Genomic DNA, 21,169 nt, shown 5'->3' with positions numbered 1-21,169 from the left:
GGCTTGGCCCGAGCCAGGATTCTTCCCCTGGTGGAGATGCAGAGGCTCGGTCTGGGATGGCGGCCTGGCTCTGGGTGGCTCCAGGGGCCCCGCCCTCCCTCCTGCTGTCTACTCGGCCATCCTTCCTAACATCCACTCTCCCTTTGATCCTCAAGGAGATGACCCAGATCTGATGCAAAGTGGCAACCTGCAGAATAAGGGCTCCCTGAAGAAGAGGAAGATGCCTTCGACCCAGTCCCCAGCACCTGGACACCTTGGTGCCTGGCAGAGAGGGATGGAGAGGGCCCATGGAATTCAGGTTGTTCACCGGCTGACCTCAAAATAAGAGGACCCTGGATTTTCCCCTTGGACCAAGATGACCACAAAGGCCCTTCTAAGCAGAAAGAGGAGACAGAGGGTGAGTCAGAATGAGGTGGGGTACCTGCCTGCTGAGGACGGGAAGGCGCCATGAGGAGATCTCAGGACACAGGTGCTGTCGGGGGGCTGCTTCCTTGACTGGACTGGGCCAGCATGGCCCCTGTAACCTGGAAACCCAGGTTCCTTTCCTTGTATTATTTATTTCACAGTTTCTTCCCCTCGGCCTTTTTTCAGCTTATCTTTGGGGATTCTTATCTGTAGGATCGCAGACCTCCCGGTTGGACCCCCTTCTCATCATTCCTCTTGGTTTACCTCTTTCTGTCCGTGGCCTGCTGGACCCCACATTCCGGCTCCACTACTGGTTTTTTTCTTTTTCTTTTCTGCTGTTGCACTTTTACTCTCCAAAGCTCTAGTTGCCACAAAAGTCTGCCTGTGGCCCACTGATCTCATGTCTCAGAGGTAGTTGTTTTTTTTCTCTCTCCAAGGATGACAATGAAGAGCGGGGTAGTGTTGGTCCTTCTGCTCCCTGGAGTGTCTTTTTCCCCGGGATCCTTTCTTCTCTTCCCCCAACCGTCCATGTTCTTACTCCCGTCTCTCCCTTTCCTAGTAGGGACTTTTCTCAAGTGAAGCTTGCTTCGTGGAACACTCTGCCTACGGGGGTGGGGTGGGAGGGACCCTGACGACTGGTAAACCCCACTGTAGGATGCAGGGACAAAGGTGTGACTTCACTGGGGACCTCCACATATCACTCTCTGCAGGACTTGAGATGACCCATTTTACCACAGAGGGTTCCAGATGGTTCTTTCGGGGGGCTGAAGGTTGGCTGTTAACATAGAGGCAGCCAGGCGACTCAGTGTGCGGACGTCACTTTGATACCTCTGTCTTCTGCCCGTGCTTTGTCCTCCGCAGTCCCCACATCTCCATGATTTCAGAGGCACCGTCCCCCTTTGCTGTGACCACCCTGCAAACCTTCCTGTCGACGAGACACTGTGGACACAGCCCTGGAGCAGCCTCCGGCACGCAGGAAGCACTAATAAGCGATGCTGTGATTGATTGACCTGTGCCTCTGGACGCACCTCCCCGCGACCTCACCTGTCCTCTCCCAGGGCCCTGGACCGTGCGCCTCCTTGCGCAGCTCTGCGGGGTCTGGCGCTGTTTTATTGCCCGTTTCCCTGGCTACACAAAGGGGGCCTTTGTGGCAGCTCCTTCCAGATGTTGAGGATTCAGGAAACATCCGCAGCAGAAGGTGCCTGTCCTCTGGATGCCCTCGGAAGAGGAAGGGACCCAGGACATGATGGAGTGGGGATTCCCTGGGGAGCGAGGGGGTCTTCCTGGTGCTGGATAGCATCATGACCACATCCTCACAGGTCTCACTGAGGGAGTCCACTCGCTCCTTCACTGATGTCAGGCAGGGTCTGCACCACCCTCCTCTGTCCCCTATGTAAGTCCTCGTGCCTTTTTGTTGACTGAGCTGAGCTGCTTTCCCATCGGGCTGTGTCCTGTCAGCAGGAAGAAGCAGAGAGCAGGGGTCCCATTCACTGTCCAGTGCAACTGTGGCTTCAAGAAGACGGCGGTTCTTTAGCACACAGGTAAGTCCCTGGGGTCGATTGCACATCGGATGCTGTTCCGTGACAGCGTGCCTCCTCTTTGTCATTTTTTTTTTTCATCTAGGAAAAAAAAATAACAATAAACCACCTCTGTTGGGTTCACCTGAAAGGAGGTGACCAGGTCACCTGAAATGGCCCCTCCTAGTTCAGGGAGACTCTTTGGCTCACTTTCCTAGTGGTTCTTGGGAAGTCAGGGAGATGATTATCTGAGTTTTCTGTTGCTATAACAAAGCACCCAAGGCCAGGTGATTTATTTTTTTTCTGTGGTGCTGGGGATTGAACCCGGGGCTTTGTGCATGCAGGACCAGCACCCTACCAACTGAGCTGGATCCCCAGCCCGGCCAGGAGACTTATAAAGAGTGGAAGTTTGCTCAGCTCACAGTCCTGGAGAATGGCAAGTCCATTATCAAGGAGCTGGCATCTGGCAAGGTCCCCTGCTGCACCTTCCCATGGCAGAGGGCGTCACAGGGTGGGAAAGAAAACATGCCAACTACGCACCGTTCGTAAGCGGAGAAGTCGAGGCCAGGGCTGCTTGCTCCAAGCCTCACAATCAGTGAGTCTGAGGCCAGGGGAGACTGGACTCCAACTCCAGTGGGTCAGGATGGGCCACTTGCCTGAGGCCCAGTTCATGGAGGTACAGAGGATCAGCTCTTCCCAGCCGAGTGGCCAATGACCAGGCCAGCTGGAGGCCTCACAGGGCATCGTCCTCCCTGCCTCTCAAGGGCCCTGTCTGGTTACAGGCTAGCTCTTGTGTGTCCTGCCTGAATCGGGCGCCCACGTGCTCACTGACAGGGGCTCTGGGCCTCAGGTCTCCTCCTAACACGGGGCTCTGGGGAGGACCAGGGAGAGGAGACCTCGAGCACCAGGTCCCGGGAAGCAGGACGTGTGGGAAGACGTCCACTTGTGCAGGAGAGCACCCGGCTTAGATGTGGGTTATCCCCGGGACTGTCTGTGTGGCCACTAGAAGGTGGCTCCTGTCCTCTGTAGAGAGGGGGTCCTCGCCATCAGCACATCTATCGAGGGACTATTGGGAGGATCTCACCTAGTGGCCAGACACTCCCTGCCTTCCCGGGACTGAAGGAAACCCTTGGAACGTAAGCCCTTCAGTGCTAAAATGGCCGAGTCCCAGGCAGGGAGGGACGAGGTGGTCATCTTGCCTTACCTCCGTCCTGTGAGAGATGAGTTACCTGTGTGGCCCAGGTCTTCAATTTCAGGAGGTACAGTGAGGTGATTGAAGCTTGGGTCGTTGCTGAGCTTCACACACACACACACACACACACACACACACACACACAGCCCTCTTCCCACCACGCCTGCGCTGTGATGTTGGCCTTGGTCCTGTGGCTTGCTTTGGCCCATGGAACGTCAGTGACCATGACAGCGGCTGTGGCTTTGAGGTGCTGTGCAGTGTGGCTTGGTTTGGGCTCCCGTGGTCCACCCGACGAAGACCATCTCCCGGGTCACTCATGGCCTGTCAGCCCTGGTTCCAGATAAAGCAGGAGTGGATGTGAGCCCAACGGCGCTGGACTGTGCTTACAGTCACCTCTGTGTGACCCCACGGTGAGTCACGCCACCCTGAACCCTCCTCCGCTTGCAACGGGAGCTTTTCTCTTTTGTCACGGCGAGGGTGGGGTCTGCTTCTGTCCCCTCAGCCTGCACATGAGCTGGCCACCTGGTGACGTGCTCTAACCGGTAGAACGTGGCAGAAGGCAGTGTAAGGCCCCAAACCCAGCCCTTAGGAGGCCCAGCCTCCTGCGCTCTCCCTCTGAGGGGCCCCTGAGCCCACCATGTTGGGGGGGAGTCAGTCTGTGAGAGACACATGGCACAGGACGGAGGGGCCCTGCACAGGGGAGGGAGGCTGGTGGGATGAGGGCCACAGTGGAGAGCCCAGGGGATTCCACCAGCAGGAGACGGCCCAGTCAGCCCAAAGAAATCAGGAGAAGTGCATCCTTGTTGATTTAAGCCACTGAGTTTTTTTGGGACTTCGTCATGCAGCAACTGATGACCAGTCCAAGCTCAGCCAACAGGCGGCCTCCAGCAGAGGGGCCTCGCGGAGTCCATCCTGCATGGCAGAACCACAGTCCACCGGCAGGCCGGCGGTGTAGGAGTGGAAGCCTCTTGTTGTGGGCCCGGGGGGGTTGGGGGTTCACTGTTGTGCAACCGCTGGGGCATACAGGGGCTCAGCCAGGACCGCCTGGCTCCCCAGCCCGTTCTTACCACAACAGTGTGTTCTGCCCCCACGAAACCGCCAGGAAACGCTGATCTCGGTGCCCAACTGTGTTCCCAGAAACGCCCAGAAACTGTCTCACACGGGTCCCATTTTAAGGTCCTCGTTGTAGAGTGTCTTCCAGATGGCTGGAAAAGAAGGGAGCAAGGACATGCCTCAAAGAGACGCCGATGAGCAACGGTTCCGTAAACTCCACAGCCCTTTGCAAAGGGAAATTCCAAGAGCTCCGACTATTCCCGGGGTGCTGGTGGAGAGGGGAGCAGGCGGTGGAGGAGGACACCCTCCTGCCATGGTGGGGCGGGGGGCCTGCAGGCCCTGGGTGACTTAAGGCCACCTGTATGAAACCCAAAAGCTGGACTGAGCCACGTGTTGTTGGGGGATCCACACGTGTGTGGCAAAGTCACCATGGAAACCCAGGGACCGTGGACAACATCTGGCAGGCCCGTCCTCCTAGAAGCAGCAGAACTCGAAGCTCAGGCGAGGTGCTGAGGCCTGGGAGCCAGCCCTGGTTCGCCACTCCCTGGGGTCCTGAGCCGGGAAGGTCCACTCCCTGCGCCTCTGGTCTCCTGCTCTGTAAGCTGGGCCTCGATGGCAACAGCACCACCTTCCTCGACCTCTTAGGAGGAGACGTGGCTGTGGCGCCCACACCTGAGTGCAATTAGCGGACCGGGCTGCACACCTCAGTGTGATCAAGTGAATGATTGCAGGGGGTGACTGTGTAGAAACGACTGTGACACAACAGACTGCGGGGGGACACTCATCGGTCCTCACCACGTCCACACCGACCGGGCGTGTGCTCACCCCGCTCAGCGGAAGCAAGCAGGTGAGAGTCGGCCAGCAACACCCACCCATTCCCCGGGGTACGGCAGCGGGCGCGTTCTGGGAAAGACGCCTTTCACCCGGGTGCCATGGACAGAGGTCAGAAGCGTGTCCCTGGGGAGGAAGAGCGCTTCACTCAGCAGCTTCAGGTCCCTCGCCCGGTATGGACTGGATGGTCCCTGGGCTGGACCGGCTCCAGGTCCGTCTGGCCGGCGATCCCGCCCAGCGCCGTGGACGGGAGGGGCCCCGTGTGCCTGGGAGGAGCTGGCTGAGGAGTTCAATAATTAATTTGCCACAATTAAACCCAAGACTTCTGACTCCAGCAGCAGATAAGCCAGGGCAGAGCTAACAAGGAGGCAGGGAGGGGCGGCTTGGGCAAACCGGTTGTGAAGGGTGACTGGGGTAGATAGGGCTGTCATTGCTTTATTGTGGCAATAACTTTGTCGTTAGCATCTGGAGATCTAGGAAGGAAGGCGCCGGCTGTCCATGTCAGGCGGGCAACCCCAGCCAGGCTCAGTCGGCTGCGCCACCAGGGAGGGGCTGGGTCAGGCGGGCAGTGTGCTGGCTCCCCGTCTTCTCCCTGTCTGGGCTGGAAGAGCCCGGATAGAGTGCTGAGGGCTGACATTCTTACAGATCCAGCTAGAGTCAAGAGGATGCCTCTGTGTAGAGGTGGGGATTGCTCTACAGGGAATGGCTTCCCCTGGGAGGCAGGGAATGAAGCAGGCAATGTTAGGTTAGACTCCAGCAAGAACTTTCTCCTGAAAAAGTGATAATCACAAGAGCCATATTAGCAGAGTGCTTGCTCTGTGCCAGTGTGAGATGTGTTATGCCAATTCACTTATTCCTGTAACCCATAGTTAGGCATTTTATCAGCCCTTTATGGAGATGAGGAAACTGGGTACCTTAGAAGTCAAACACCTTACCCCGGGTCATAGAGCAACTAAGGGCAGAGACAGGAAGTGAATGCAGACAGCTTGCTCCTGGTGCCACCTTGTCTCCTATAGGTCCACCCAGGAGATGTTGTAGGATGGGGTTTTCTCTGGAAGCTCCCGTGGTCTTCTTGCTCGGCCACTGCTCAGCCACTGTGGTCCCACAGAGCACACACAGCGCACGTGTACACAGGTCACACGCACAAGCCAGACACATGGTCACACGTGCGCATGGTTCTCCCAGCCATCCCCACCAGGGTCCTTGGGGAACTGGGTGACTGAGCAGCTGGGGCTGAGGGTCTCCTGCTCAGTCACCCTGGAGGAATGGGTGGCTTTATGGAACCTCAGGGACTGATCCCATTGGCCAAGCTCCAGGGGGCCCGGGCTGCGCCCTGGTTCCAAGACAGGGATCTGGAGCAGGGTGTCTGGGCCTCGGCACGGTGACACTGGGCCATCTTCATTCTTCATTCCGAGGCACTGCCCTGCGCAGGGTGGAGAGCTCGGCAGCCCCCGCCTCTGTCTGCCAAGTGTGAGTACCCCTGCCCCTCCCCGTGGGACAGTCAGAAACGTCTCCAGACCTCCCCCTGTGTCTTGGGGGTGTGTGCAACCCCCTCCCCTGGGCCAGGCAGCCCTCATGGGGACCACTTTAAAATATGGGAGCACAGCCGGCTTCCAGCCAGCACACCCCCGCTCTGGTCCCTTTGCTTTTTCTTCTGTCCCCATCCTGCCATCTGTTCCATGGGTCCTGTGACCACTACCTACGGGACCATTTGCTAAATGAGTCAGGAGGAAGGCGGCGCCCGCGTCTCCCTCACCTGGCTGGAGCGCAGCATCTGGTGACGGGGCTCCCTCCCTGCTCCCCTCCAGGCCCCTGTTCTCTGCCTGGTCTCCAAATGGCCAGCAGCACAAGTCTCCTCTGTCCTTTCTCCCTCCCTGGGTCGCCCCTGCCCCCTGGAAGCCCTGGCCCTTCCTCCAGAGCCTGCGCTCCCCTCCCCACCTCCCTCCCCGGGTTCACCTGACTTATTTATTTATTTATGGCCGGAGCTCTGAGCCCAGGGTCAGCTAGCTCAGTCCTGCTCCTTTGCCTGCCCGGGCAGCAGGGTAATGAGTAACCATAGCGTGCTACAGGCAGCTGTCTCGGACAAACCCGAGTCGCCACGGGAGCGCATAAGGGAGCGTTTGTTCTGTCCTTTCTCAATAGTTCCTTGTGCAGGAGGCAGGGTGATGGCGAGGGAGGGAGGGGGCAGGGAGGAAGAAAGGGACAGACTGCTTCTCCCCACCCCCGGCCTCTCCACCCACACTGACCACCATGGACTTGAGACTCCTCTCTCTGATTCCACAGACCCGAGCAGGGGCTCCGAGCCTCCACTGTGCTTTCCTGGTGAGCTGCAGAGTCCATGGAGCCCGGGGGGCTGGTTTCACATGGGCTAGATTAGGTGGGTTAGGTCCCCGGATCTCCCTCCCCGAGTGGACGAACACAATACTTATTGTCTCCGAGGCCACTTCATGATCCAATAAATCTCCAGATATCCATCCCCGACCTTGTGCGCCTGAATGTGCTGTAAAGCTGCTTGAAAGGTGCTTTCATAAAGCACTTGAAGTCTGTCACGGGATTAGTTATACGCCCCACAATCAGCACGGGACTCATTAGGGCTTTCTTGATCCGTGTCACTGTGTCGACAGGGGAGACAGACCAAGGAATGGATTGTACACACGGCCTTCATAAAAATCCCACGCGCCGGTCCCATCCGCTCGTTGGGGGCATGGGGATCAAACACCTACCAGGAGCCAGCTGTTGGCCGGGTGCTGGGAGCAGCCGCAGCCACAAGCAGGGCACGGCGGTGCCCAGGAGTTTACAACGTGGGAGGGCAAATCCGAAGGAGCCCCAGTGCCTGGCTTCCAGTGACATGGGGCAGGAAGGTCCAAGCTACATGTCTAGGGAGGAGAGAAAGGTCAGAACCTTTGGGGACCACAAAGGAGACTCCAGGAAGCGCAGCCCCTCCCCCAGGCAGAGACTGAGGCTGGGCAGGGGAACAATGAGGGGCTGGGTGGTGAAGGTATGGCGGGTGACAATCCCCTGGGGGTTTTAGGCAGATTCATCAGGCCAAGGTGCAAAAGGCACATTGAAGGAACAGACTGGTGGCTCGGAAGCCATTGAGGAGTGGATGGGGGGAGACAGGTGGAAGTCAGTGACAGGGGACAGGACAGGGGGTGGTGAAGGAGGGGCCAGCGGGGCCAGGGCTGAGCAACCAGGGCTTGTCCACAAGGGCGCAGTGGGAGGGCCCCAGGGTTTTAAGCCTGAGTGACCAGAGGGCAGGACTGGAGAAATATAACCAACCCCTGCTCCCAGGCAGGGTTCGAGCTGAGAGCAAGGCGAGGGGGTGGGTTTGGGCGGGTTGAGTATAAAAGGCCTTAAGGGCAGATGTGGGAAGTGGAGGCCGAGAACAGGCCGGGAGGTTAGGGCTGTCTCTGTCCAGCACCCCTCTAAGGATGCTGCCGGCTGGGCCTCCTCCTTCTGAGCATCCTGCTCTTACCCCCGAACGACCCCACCCTGCCCCGTGCATGCCCCACGCAGGCTGTGTGGCTTGCATTGCAGGCTTCTGTGCCCTGAGGATTCTGGCTGAGGTCAGTCGGGACAGCAACTGGCCGAGGTCACGAACTGGAAGGGAAGTACCTTGTTCTTGGCAGGTGGGTCTCCCGAGATAGCTGCCGTCTCTGAATTCTGGAAACAGCCCGCGGTTCCTCTTACATCTCCTGACCTCTCAGGGACAAGTCTTCCCACCTTCATTGGCCATGAGTCCCTACTGGCCCCTGGCTGAGTTCCCTGGGCCCTGTCCATTGTCCTCTTGTACCTCGTGGTTTGAATGCACCATCTACATCCTGTCAGGACCTCAAGTCAGACAAAAACCAGAGTCCAAAGACCCAGGACAAATTTCGTCTTCCTTCTTTCTGAGGTGAAGTTTCTGGCCAAACTCAGGCCTCATAAAAAATAGGCAGAGAAATCATCATACAGTTGAGAAAGCCTTATGTGCTGAAACCCTTCACCAAAATCTCCAGGTTTCTTCTGTTGTTCTGAACACGAACAAGCTGGTTCTTGTCTTTGGCTCCTTAACATTTCTTGGTCTGCTCTGCCATATGCATCCTCAGCTGCTGCCTTCCCTAGGTCCTTCGAAGCCTCCTCCGAACACTGAGACAAGCAGCGGACCCCACTCCTTTCAAGAATCTCCACTAGCTTTCCTGGGGTACTGGCAGAGGTGGGCTCTTGGCTGCGAGGGGGCCCCTCTAGCAAAACCATTGCTACCTGAGCCAAAGGGAATTCCAAGCAGGAGAGTTTGGATTTTTGCTTAAATGTATTGAGAGTTCTTCCAAAATTTAAGAAACTTTTTAGCTAGAAGACAGTCCACAAGCATCAGTCTGTTTTAAACTATGTGCATGAATGACAGGCTAGGATCCCATTTCCAGCTCCACAGTCGCTGTGGGTGGCTCTCCCAATCAAAACCTCTTGCATTTGTTTTGGGAGTTGAATTTTTAGTTGCATGGAACAGATTCCCAATGGGAAACAGGATGGCTCCAAAGAGGAATTTATTGGGGGCCTTCTGGGGAAGAAAACAAACCAACCAATACACCATGCAAACAAACAAAAGAACAAAACTCAAAAGAAAAGAATGAGATGTCAAGAGACAGAGTGGGAAGCGCACAGTCCACCTGCAGAACACACGGGGCCGACTTTCCTCTGCACACAGTTCTCTTTGCTATTGCTACAGACCTGCTTCTCCACGCGGGGAAGCCTGAGCACTGTCCGGCCCGTGACTTGGACATCTTGTAGCTTTCCCTGAGGGCCTCTGATCCCAGGTAGGACTCCGGATTGGCTTAAGTCAGATCCGTCAGGCCTGGACCTATCCAGCTAGCCCAGGGGAAGGGGCAGGCCAGGGAGGAACAGGATTGCTCCTGCCCCAACCATGGGATGAAGTGGAAAGAGTTGTTTCCAGAGGAAGAGAGGGATAACAGAACCATGTGATCAGAGGCATTTTTAAACTGTAATGGATTTTCAAAACAAACCCATCAGCACGAGGAGGTTTTAGGCCACTTGACCCATCCACAATTTAATAGACAGATGCTCTCAGTTCAATCAACAAATGAACTGGGTGATTGCACTCTCCCAGCAGTGGGGCTCCTTGATTCCTGAATGCGCCCAGATGCACCCTAGTTATGTGATAGGGTGGTGGCACAGGCTGAGTGAAAGGGACCTGAACTGAGATGGTACCGGCTCGAGCCCCAGCTTGACCACTCGGTCCTTACACGACATTGGCAAGCATCAACACGCCTGAACTTGTTTCCATGTTTTCAAAAGAAGAAATAACAGTTCCTGTCACTTTAAATTACTGTTGTGATGCTTGAATGATGGGGTGTTTGTAAGAGCATGGTGCAAAGCCAGTTAAAGTTCCAAAAGGGCAGAACATCTAACCGGGCATGGTGGTGCACGCCTGTAATCCCAGCGTCTTGGGAAGCTAAGGCAGGAGGATCGAAAGCTCAAGGCTAGCCTCAGCAATTTAGCAAGGCCCTAAGCAACTAAGTGGGACCCTGTCTCTGAATAAAAGGCTGTGGATGTGGCTCAGTGGGCTCAATCCCTGGTGCCAAAAAATGAAGGCGGAATATCTGATGCATGAATCCCAGCACAGCCTCGGGTTTCTGTGGTCCTCTGCATCTTGCTGCACTTTAAAGCATCTTACAGAACGAGGAGAGAGAGAGGGAACTCTATGTCTAAGATGGAGTAAACAGGCACAGAAAAGTTGATTGACTTCTCCAAGATCACGTTCACATGCATGCACATGTGCACGTGGCGCACACACACTCACCTGTTTGGCATGAGTTTCATTAAAAACTCTGGTTGTTAAAATGACCACAAAAAAAGTGGGCCCAAGCCTTATTTCTTCAACTATTTCAACAAACCTCAAGTTGGTGGCTACTTTGGATGGGGCACAGAGCTGGGTGTATTGGATAATCAGAGAAATCTGCTCCCAGGGCAGCAAATAATGAGCAAGATAGACTAGTAAACTTGGTTATTAGCAAACTTGGTCATCCACTGGCAGTTGGTAAGTGCCATGGAAAAGCAAAGCAGAACTGGGCCGAGAGAAGCCCTGGTTGCAATTTTAAATAGGAGCTCAGACCTCTAAAAGGTCAAGACGCCGGAGGAGGCGGTCTTCTTTGTGCATATTTCTGCTGACCATTTCAGCACACGGCCGAACTTACATGTAAGTGTGAAATAAATATCATTTAATGGTGACACTAACCATATTTCTGACTTGTAATTGGTGGCTACTAGAAGGAATCAAACCCTTCAAGGACTCAGACACCTCCATGCTTCTCCTTCAGAGTTCTATTGCCTGGGTTGGATCTAGCGGAGTCCTAGATTTTAGAACAGGAAAGAAAGCTGGCCCCACGTTCATTTCGTAGGTGAGTTTTGACGCCTGCCTGAGTGCCACGTGTGAGCTGGGGTGCAGGAAGAGGGGCACTTCCACAGTGACTCTCGTGGCCCAGAAGGGAGGAGGGTTGGTCACCTCTTGGCTCCCCAGCATGGGATACAAATTGCTAGACTTTGGACTTTGCCATTAAATATTATACTGGAAGTTTTTGAGATGTCTCAGTGACGTGGGCACTATTGTACTGCCACACTCGGTGGCAGTGAAATTGGTGTTTCCCAGTGGCCCCTTAGTTCTAAAGCTCAGTTGGAACAGGTGGCATGCAGGCTAGGCCTGGCTCAGGGACAGTGTCCCCTAGCTCAGGGACAGTGCCTCCTTTGTTGCAGAAGAAATCTGACCCTTACTTTCTCCTTTTAATTCTTGACTCTCCTTCTAACATGTGCTAATTGGTCTTGATGGCAATTTATAAATATGTTTGGCTAAGGGACTTCATTTATTATCTTAAATAATAGCTTTATTGAGGTGTTACTCACATTCCATAAAGTTCATGTTTTTAAATGTATCACTCCATGATTTTTAGTATATTCACCAAGTTGTGAATCAATCCCCATTACGTAATTCCAGAAGATTCTCTAACACCCAAACACCCATGCCATTAGTAGTTCCCATCCCCCCAACCCCTGTCCCCCACCCTGGTCTAGTTTCTGCGTCTATGCATTTGCTTACTCTGTGTATTTCACGTGTCTGGAACGAGACAATTAGTGGCCTATGCACCTGGCTTTCTTAGCATCACGTCTTCGGGGTCCAGTTACCTTGTAACAGGTATCAGTACTTCACCCCTTAGGGTGGCTGAAGCGTGTCCCACTGTCTGGCTCTACCCCATTCTCTTCACTCATTCATGTGTTGATGGACTTCGGGTTGTTTCTGTCTTGCCTCGTGTGACTAATGCTGCTAGGAATATCTGTGCCCAGCTTTTTGTAGGGGCACAAGTTCTCACTTCTCTCAGGTATCTAACTGGTGACTCCGTGCTTAGTCATCTGAGTACTGCCAGACTGTTTTCCAAAGTGACGGTGCATTTGATAATCCCGCCAGCCGGGGATGGGGCTCCAGTTCCTCCACATCCTCACCAGCCCTTTTTACATCATCCCAAACAGAGAGAGTGTGAGCTCTTCTTCCCCACCTGGATGACCTCATCAAACTTTCTTGCTGGATTGCTCTGACTAGGGCCTCTAGGACAGTGTGGCCTAGTGGTGGTGACAGTGGATGTCCTGCACATTCACCTGCCAGGAGACCATCCTGCTGTAACCACGTGGTATGATATTAGTTCCGGACTTTCCACAGCTGCTGCATGCTGTGTCAAAGGAGTGACCTTCCCTTTCTAGTTCGCTGAGTCCTTTTATTGTGAAAAGGTATTGGACTCTGCCAACTGTCTTTTGGGTGTCAATTAAGAATGATGCAGTTTTAACATCTGTTGAACTAACACGACGCATTGCATTAGCTGATTTCATCTGTTAAGCCAACGGTGTGTTCCTGGTCTAACTCTCGCTTGGTTCTGGTCTGTGATCTTCTCACTCGTCATGCCTTTGTCCTGCTGGTGCTTTGTTGAGGACTCTCACACCTGTCTTCATACAGGAGGTTGGTCTGCATCTCCTTCTCTCCTGATGTCTCTGTCCTCTACGTCACCGAAACACTGGCCCCATAAAAATGGGCTGGGAAGGGGTCCTTCTTCCACTTCTGCGTTTTCAGAGTTTGTGAAGGGTTAGTGTCAGTTCTTTAAGCATTTGGTAGTGTTTACAGGTAAAGCCATTTGCTCCTGGGCTGCTTTTTTTTCTACGTAAATTCTTTACTTGTTACGGTCTGTTCAGATGTTCTGTTCTTGACTCAGATACATTTTGAAAACAGGTAGGTTGAAGGTCAGTTTGTCCAACAAAGTTTCAGAAGTGTTCTTTCCACTCCAAGTGGCTGCGGTTGCAGTGGGGAGCTGCCAGTGTGGTTTCAGGCAGCGGGGCTCCTGCTCTTTGGGTCTGACTCTGCTGGGTCTTAATTGTGTGACTCTGTTTCTGAATCCCAGTTTCCGCTTCTGCAAAGTGGGTCAATCCCATCATCCTCAGGGGTGCAAGGGGATCAGGTCCCATCCATCCCATGCCTGGTATCTAGTGGAACCTCATAAGAATGATTGCCTACTTGCTCTGTCCATGTCTAGCCAGCTCCTCCCAGTGCTGGGTACTCTTCCAGGACTAGCGACACAGAGGGGCTCCAAGTCCAAGACTCTGGTGGATGCTTTCTAGTGGGGGAGAGGCCAAAATCACATAGGTTGAGGGGTTAAGGAGGACCCTGCCTGACTTAGAACCACCTGAGAGATGGACGCAGGCCTCAGAGAGGTAGAACTGCCAAGAGGAATCAGTACTGATCAGGGCTGGGGTAGCGGGTGGGACCGGTGTGGCACTGGGGGCCCCACCTGAGCACCGCTGCCCTTTGCTGCCTGGTTCCAGGGACAGTCTTCAGAGGTGGAGTTTGGATTTGCAGAGCAGGACTGAGTCTGAGGCTCAGTGTCTGATCCTTACAGCTGCTAAATGAGTCAGGGGCTCTCACTTGAGAAACCTGGGCCTGGGGCTCTTGCCCACCAATGGGGTCTCTCACTGAGGACCAGGTGGAGCAGGTGGGCAGGAGTCTGACTCAGTGGGGTCTCTTCTCTTAGAGGCAGCAGGGAGCATGAGTCTCTGTCCTGTCCAGCACCCGGGGGGGGAGTGGGAGACGCTTAGGGTGGTCAGAGGTGGCTTTTCTCAGGAGGTGGTTAGGACAGAGAACTTGGGTTAGGACGGGTGACAATCTGCAGTCACTCCAGGCAGCAGTGACTATCCCACTGTTGGAGGGACAGAAATGTTCTTTTCTGCCTCTCTTTTCTCCCTGCCTCTCTTCCCACCCCTTCTTTCTAACCCTCGTGCAGACGTTGCCTTCCTCAGCATCCCACTGGGGCCTGGGGAAACCAGACAGTCCACGCTCCCCAGCCCTAGCCTGTTCCAGTCAGAACCCCTTAGGCAGGCGCAGGCCTGAGTCCTGGAGTCCCTCCTGACCCACGGGGAAGGCTTCAGAGACGTTTACCTCCACCTCTGCTCAGTGAGGGGGCTGGCCTGCACTGGATCCATCCCTGAAGATGGTTTTCTTTCTGGCATGTCTGTGGCTGGAATCAGTCTCCCAAGGTGAACCACGGAGCTTATTTATTAATGAGAAAGTCAAGGCTGCTATTTAAACAAGCGACTGTGGGACACTCATTGAAAGTGACTACCCAGGCTTGTGACGTCACTGTGGCAAGTGCCTGGTTTTCGGCTGTGCTGTAACCCTGTGCCCACGTGGCCTCTGAGGCCATCGCATGTGGCTTATCCCCAGCTTCCAACTCCTCCAGTGCCTCCGAGGCCCTGATGTTTCCTAGCCCCCTGGACCTCCTGTGTTCCTCTTTGGCCCCTTCCTGCCCAGGGTGGTCTTGGCCAGGAGAGGGCTCAGGCAGCGAGGTCTGTGGCTCAGGGGTCAGTCCCTGTACCCCCAGGTCCTGCTCCTAGGTGACCAGACAGATAGCTCATTAGAAGATCTCACCTGTGTTACACCAGACTCTGGCACCAGCCCTTTCAATGCTGGAGAGAAATTGAGAAGGTTCTCTTCAGCGCTGGGCCTGGAGCCTCAGCAAAGTTGCATCAGCAAATTGGGGCTTGTCCTCTCCATGGGACATCTGCTGCAGGGTGGCTGACTTCTGCCAAAAGTGCAGTGGCTGATTCCCTTTCTGGGGAGACCCTCAGTGGGCCCTGTAAGTGTCTCAGCTTCCTGGTTAGTGGATCTAGAACAGGGCTGTTAGGTTGAACCAGATGACATTTCAAACCTTCCTCAGAGCCTGGACGGCCATCTGAAGCCTAGACCCTACTCTCAGGTGAGCTATCTTAGGACTTAGTGGTTGCTGCTACCTTGCTGTGTGATCTTGAGTGAGTTACTTGCCCTGTCTGGGTGTTACTTCCTACCATTGTAAAGCATAGCATGAATTCTTCAAGAATGCTTCTATGCTGAAGGATCATATTCATGTCATTTCTCCCTGCTTGACATGTAGATGCCATTCAAAAAAAAAATTAATGAAAATGTGATGGTTTTTATGTGATCTCCTCAGCTGTGCCTTTCTACAGATTCAGGTATGGCTTATGACCTCTTTGGAGACTTGTGCATAAGGGTGACCCTGATTTTCCCACAGGAAACCAAGACTCCTCTGGTCAAGGCCTGATTCAGAACTTGAACATGGGTTCCCTCCTGTCTTCTGTCTGGGTTTCTTCTGCAGAGAGCCATCTCTCCAACTGGGCTAAGGTCTGGCCAGGAGCCAGGCAGGTGGTGTCAAAGGACACTTGGAACCAGCAGAGTTCAGAGCCGGCCAGGCATCCACCCTCCACGTGATCCTGGTCAAGTTCTGCCGTCGCTCTAGGCCAGTTTCCCATGTGTGAAGGGAGTTGAGGGAATGGGGTGGGGGGCAGGCTTGGATATGTGTGGGAGCCACTGTTAGCCACTTTCCTTTCCGCCCCCCTCCCTCTTGCGGTTGGAGCCCCCTCCCCCATGCCCTGGTGAAGGAGGAGGAGGCAGAACCTACAGTTCAGGATGAGGTAAGGGAGGTGGCTGATTTCAGAACCTCCAGCAAACAAAGCCTTAGTGTTCCCCGGGGAGTGCTGGGAGTGCCGACCTGCCTCCTCCTTCCAGGGGGTAGTGGGAGTGGGTGGGGTGGGGCCCAGGTATTTTCCCAGCACTGCTCAACCTGTCTCCCACCCATCTGACCTGCTCCAGGAAGGGACAGGGAGGGCATCTGAGGTGAAGGGCTGAACTCGGGGCTTTGAGAACATCTGCATCACAAGCTTCTGGCAAAACCCAGCCAGGCCTTCCATACCGTTGCCATACTGGATTTCACTAGTTCTGTGAAAGGGAGCCGGTGTCTACTGGATGGGTCCCCTGCCCTCCTTTGCCTGGACTGGCATTCCTGGGTGTTTGGCGTCCCCAAAGCCACTCCATTCCCAGGGGAAAATGACGCTCTTCTCGGTTGAGGAGCTTCAGAGATGGTCGCCTCTGGGTGTGAGGCTGCAGGGCGCCTTCTGTGCCCCCCAGCAGAGGAGTCCAGCCTGGTCTTCTCCGGCATCTCCAGACATGCCCTCCCCTTCAACGCAGTCACCTCCACATCTTTTATTAAACTTTTCTGTTTTTAAAGCTACAATCAAGCGAGCCACCCCAGGAAGCCTTTGACCAGAGGGGCCCCTCATGTGACCGGGTCAGGTGTGGTGAGGGCGGCGGGGGGTGTGCGCCAGCAAGGGACACTGTAGTTCCCACCAGCTTTGAAACTCTCCTCTTCCTGGGAGAAAGCTTCCAAGGCAGTCCCTCCCTGCTCCGATGGCTTAGCCTTGTTCTGCCGGACTCCACAAGTACTTCATTCAGCTGTTCACTAATGTATTCCTTCTCCTCCACAAAGGAGCCTTATCTCTCATCTTGGTCATTACATCCCCAGTGCTTAGTAGAGTACTTACCAGGTGCCAAGTAGATGTTTGTTGATTGATTGATTGATTGATTGATGAATGAATGATCATCACTGTTCCATCTTAAGACAGAAACCTACCCACTCACATTCTTCATAGAGCCTTTGGGACGTACACTAGCCTTCTCAGTCATACCTCCAACTTGCTCCTCCATGATTCCACAAACCACTGAACATATTAACTCAATATAATGATATTGGTATATAGATGCAGGCTAATGGATCCTACCAGCTTGGGCAGTTTGCTGTCATATCAAGTTTTGGGGTGGAGCTTGAGATCGACTCAGTATAGTTTGGGGAGCGAGTAAATTTGTCTGCTGGCAAAAGCATCATTGATCTGCACTCACTTGGTTAACAGTGTGAGCTGGTCAGTCAAATTAAACCAGACGATGTTGACTGGGCCCCTTTTGAAGGGATTTCAAAAAGAAAGAGAGCATATGGGATACCTAAAACCTTTGATTCCAGCACACGTAGCCTTTACAGGAGGAGCCAGAAATGTACGTGTCTAAAGAGATGTCACGTGAATAAAGTGATCACCGCATCAAGGGAGTTCCAAGGAGAGAGAACAGTCACTGGGCTAAGGGGGAGGGAAGGAAGGGCTACCTCAGAGAGCTCTGAAAGGACCAGCCGAGCCCAGCCTCAAGAGCATCCCTGCAGGCAGAATGGGGCCAGCAGTGGGAAGAGGTCATCAGGGACTTGAACCCAGTGGGAAGAGCCACGGGGAAGCTCCTGGAGCACTTCAGAAAGAGACTGTGGGGTGGAAGAGAAGGAGCAAAAGAATCGGAAATGTTTCTCGACTTTAAACCCCAATTCTGCCTGACTTAGAAAATTGCAGACGTGGGCAAAGAATCCAGACAGAAACATGGATGTGCAAGTGGTGTCTTATTTTGCATTCTTCCTGAATCAGAGAGGCTCTTGGTATAATAGCTTATCTTTGGAAGCGCAGGGTCACCTGGGAAGGAGGAAGGTTAGGAAACAGTGGGTTAATGGAGGTTATGCTGTGGACAGACAGGGGTGAGTCTCACCGGGACTCTCCAAGCAACCATGCAGAATGAGCTTCAGAACAAGTTGAAGAATGGAAAAGTGGGATATTGGTCTGATGCCTCTTTAACCTCGTGCTTGAGGGTTGTCCTCGTAGGGACTGCATGCCAGGCTCTTGGAGGTACTTCTGAAAGGAGCTGAGCAAGACCCAGGAGCAGGACCCTGGAGCAGCAAGAGGAAGATTAGGGTAAAATAATAGTCCAGATGGTTGAGGGCAGTCCCTTGCTGACACTGTTCTCTGTGGCTGCCAGGAAAGTCAGAGGCAATGCACCTTGGGTGGGAAATCACCAGAGGATGGGCAGAGAAGCCTGTGACAATGGCTTTGAATGGTGTGACCACTCTCATGGCCAGCTGCTGGAAATCCTAACAGACACTGATCTTGAAAGTTCTTGGTGGCTTTGGAGCGCTCAGCCCCCTGAAACTCAGCAATCTTTCTGTCTATCTTTCTTTCCTTTTGTTATTACTTATTTATCTGCTGAAATCCATCTGCATCTGCCTGTTTTTTAGTTATTTGAGTCTCTGCACCAAGCTCGGGAAACTCGGCAGTTAACTCTCATCGATGCGTCCTCTCACCCTGGAACATAAGGCTGCTTGCTTTGGGCTCTCTGTGTCCAATCTCTGATAATTTTGGACATCAGCCCCAAGTTCATCTGCACGTTTTAACCAGCTCAGATGCACATCCTGTGATCTGAGAGATTCACATGATGTGTGGCACTGGGCCAGTCTTGGATTCATTGAATTTTGTCCACGTCGAACTGTTTCCAAATGTTCTATCTCCTCTGAACTGCTGGGTTTATGAACATTCTCTAGAACTTTGCTGTCAGGAAAAAAGTTTAAAAAAAGAGTGTTGCAGAATGAGATGGAGGATATGTTCCACTCATTTAAAACCCACACCCTGTCCAAGAGGATAGGCTTTTTGACTTGAAAAAGAACTTTAAACTGTAATTATATGTATATGTAGGCCTACTTGTAAAATTAAAAATTTTTAAAAATGTGAATCAGAAGATGCAGATTCTGATACGGGGTGTACAGTGTGAGAATCTGAATTCCTTTCTTTTCTTTCTGTGGTGCTGGAGATCACACCCAGGGCCTCATGCATGCTAGGCAGATGCTCTACCACTACTGAGCCACACTGCCAGCCCAGGGTCTGAACGTGTCATCAGGTCTCAGTCGGTGCTGATGCTGCAGAACTTTCTGTGCTGGCCGGAATCTCCATCTGCTCTGTCCATCCATTGCCTACTCATTTTGACGAGGGGGAGTAGGATGGGTGATGAGGAGCTCTGTGGGGCAAAGTGGGGGGGCAGAAGGAGGGACGCAGGTGAGCACCCTGGATCACCAGGATTTATTGAGTAGCTATTATGGGCAAGGCACTGTGCTGGGTGCTTTCCACCTGTCTAACCACATCCTTATACCAGCTTGTGCAGAACATGCAGCCTTCCTAGAAGGAACCTGCAGGCAGCCCCTGCTGCTGGGAAATCAGAGGCATTGTGCAGCAGGGTGGAGTTGCTTCCAGGAGAGCGCTCTGGGTTGGGGCCTTGGCTCTGCCATTGCTTTGTGACATCGAGCAAGGTGCTTCATTGCTCTTGGCTTGGGTTCTGTTCTGTCTAATGTGGGATTAGTAATAGGACCCATATTGGTATCTTGGGAGGTTATGACATGCTGTGAATATCAAGGACAGGACCTGGGCCGCTGGAGTTGGGGTTAGCTCTAAAGACGACTGGATGCTGGCACCAGGGACTCCACTGCAGGCACCAAGCACCTTGATCTTGCGTAAAAACCACCCTGGATGGTAGGGACAGGAAAGATACAAAAAAGAGGAATAAAATTCATGATTTCAGGAAACTTGGTCTGGAGAGGGACTGAGGGATCCGGCGGCTTCAGTGGAACTCTTTCAGGAACTGGGCAGCCGGGAGGGCTTCCTGGAAGAGGTGGCATGTGAGAGGCAGGTGGGAGATGCCACAGAAGTCCATAGGTGGAGATGAGGGTGGAGGAGGCACTAGGAGCCACAGTGAGGGCTGGAGGTCTACAGTCAGCTCCCAGTCAGCAGACGTTCCCGTTGCCTGGGGCCCAGGGGCTTCACTGGGGAGATGAGGGTGAAAAAGGAGATGAAGGCCAGACCATAGAGGCTTCGATGCCAGGAGGTCAAGTTTACACGTAATTTGTGGGCACGGAGGGTCTTCTGGAAGCATTTTTCCTCTGCAATATTTTTATTTTTACCTAAAATTTAATGTGCTAATTTAAAATTTAATATGGGATGGGAGAGGTCCAAGAATAGCCAAGAAACTCTTTTTTGGGGGGGTACTGGGGATTGAACTCAGGGGCATTTGACCACGGAGCCCCATCCCCAGCCCATTTTTGTATTTTATTTAAAGACAGGGTCTCAATGAGTTGCTTAGCGCCTCATTTTTGCTAAAGCTGGCTTTGAACTCGCCATCCTCCTGCCTCGGCTTCCCGAGCCACTAGGATCATAGGTGCCAAGAAACTCTTGAAGAAGATAAAGCTGGTGACGTGTCTCACTGAATACTAGGATATAAGAAATGCATTCAAATTCCGACAGCATAATCACAGTTCTGAGATAGGAAAAAAATGATCAACAGAACAGCCAGCCATGGAGTTACTCCCCAAATTAAAAAAATACTTTACTCAGGAGAGAATTGGTATTGCAATCATTTGCCTCTGTGTATACATTTTACTTTTACTTTTATTTATTTATTTTTTTGGTACTGAGGATTAAACCCAGAGGTGCTTAAACACTGAGCCACATCCCCAGCCCCTTTTTATATTTCATTTTTAGAGACAGGGTCTCGCTGAGTTGTTAAGTCCCCCGCTAAATTATTGTAGGTGGCTTTGAATTCATGCCTCCTGCCTCAGCCTCCCAAGGAGCTGGGATTACAGGATGCACAGTGCTGGCTTTTCTCTGTGTATACATTCATTTTATTTATTTATTTTTATGTTGTGCCGAGTATTGAACCCAGGGCCTTGCCGGTGCTCGGTGAGCGCTCTACCTCTGAGCCACAGCCCAGCCCTGTGTCTACATTTTTAACCTTTAAAATAGCACTTCAGTTTTAGAATAGATTTACAGAATGTTGCAAAGATGGCACATGTGTCCCACCCCCACCCCATAGCTACACTTGTAACAATTCTGAATCATTAGTGATATTCTCATTAACTAAAGTCTACACTGTATTCAGATTTCCTCATTTTTTTTTTCCTTTTTCCCTAAT

The sequence above is a fragment of the Urocitellus parryii genome, chromosome 7 (assembly GCF_045843805.1).
Source record: "Urocitellus parryii isolate mUroPar1 chromosome 7, mUroPar1.hap1, whole genome shotgun sequence".
Lineage (NCBI taxonomy): Eukaryota > Metazoa > Chordata > Mammalia > Rodentia > Sciuridae > Urocitellus > Urocitellus parryii.
Note: the sequence above shows the minus strand (reverse complement) of the source record.